Source organism: Ochotona curzoniae, unplaced genomic scaffold (assembly GCF_017591425.1).
Source record: "Ochotona curzoniae isolate NIBS_2020 unplaced genomic scaffold, NIBS_Ocur_1.0 contig_584, whole genome shotgun sequence".
In the NCBI taxonomy this organism is placed as follows: domain Eukaryota; kingdom Metazoa; phylum Chordata; class Mammalia; order Lagomorpha; family Ochotonidae; genus Ochotona; species Ochotona curzoniae.
The window spans coordinates 184,664-186,173 of NW_024466480.1; positions in this window are offsets into that span (position 1 = coordinate 184,664).

Genomic DNA, 1,510 nt, shown 5'->3' on the forward strand with positions numbered 1-1,510 from the left:
TCTCTCTCTCTCTCTCTCTCTCTCTCTCAGCTTATCTTATATATTACTAGGTTAGGTCAGTAGTCGTTTTAGTCAAATAAAAGTTCTCTGTCCACAAACTGGGATATCTTCTTCACACTCCTATGCGTGAACTGTAGGCAAAAGGTGTCAGTATGGAATCCCAAATTCCTCCCAAGGTGATGGATGCTGGAGACGGATGCTCCGTAGCAGACATGGCAGAGGGAAGGAGGAAGTCACTGGTCCCTAGCCAGACTCTGGCAGCACTTGCAGCAAGCAGGCTGCTTCTAGCCCAAGGTGGCTCAGACAGAGGGAACACAGTAGAGGAGCTAATTAGAGCTCCCGACACTTGCTCATTAAGCAGTTCCCTGACCTCTAAGCACCAGCTGGCCCCTGGCACTCTGGCCATGACAGAAAGCAGGTGTTTCACAAGAGATCATGATGGATTCAGGTGAATCCTCTATCTCTTTCTCCTACACTGCAGCTAATGCAAATAGCTGCCATTCAGCAACTCACCTTGAAATGTTTTGCTTAGTAAGACAAGCCAGTCCCCAAAACAATTATGTGTTTACCCTAGTATGTTGTGATTAATGCCAAATACAAAATACTGTAGAAATAGAAAGAGCGTCTTGAAATTTCATGATGGTTTCTACTCCCATGATTCTGTGATTTCTCTAATTTTTTGCTTGTAGAATATGATGGTTAGTGCTGTACTAGGTCTGTGACTGCCATGTGATATTTAATATTTTTTAATCTTAACTTATAATAATTTATGATATAATTCAAAGTCATTAGAGGTGTAAATATCTCAGTACTTACATATGATAGTATATATGGAGATGCAAATGCCAGGTAGCATAACTTAGGTAACTCCCTTGCCGTCTGTTGCATCCACTGTCAAGCGAGATAGCTGGGACTGCTGGTGGGACGATTATAGGTGGGACTGGCCGGTCTGGCTGTTATACTTCTCATTGTTCAAGCTCCCTTGAGTGTCAGGTGGATTTTGGTAAGATGAGTTTCTGGTCCAGCCTGGCTTGATTTGTCAGCTCCTACAACTCTCCATCTAATCCAGCAGGTGCAGTGATCCCACAGAGGTGAGCCCATAATATCCTAGAGAATCTACCTCTAAGTCCAGTTCTGCTGAGTGCTCGGATCCTTCTTCATGTGCCCCAATCCCTGCTCTGACACGGAGATCTACTGTGGCCTAGCACAGCCAGGTATGCCCACTGTCACCAGACATTTATGCACCAGCAGGCAGCGGTTGTTGCTACTTCGTCCAGTAGAGGTCTCCCTCCTGGGCTGGTGCTTTGCTCTGGCTCAGATATGCCCTCTGGTTTTTCTGAGTAAACCACTTCTCCTTTCCTGTCTTCTTGCTGATAGAGTGTTCCAGTCATTGGAAGACCCCAGAAGTCTTTCTTCCCCTGTCCAACATGCCCTCAGCCACTCCCTCTCCAATATGTCCACAGGCTCCCTTCCCCGGGCAAACTGCAACCAACCTGCCTGGGGGCCAGAG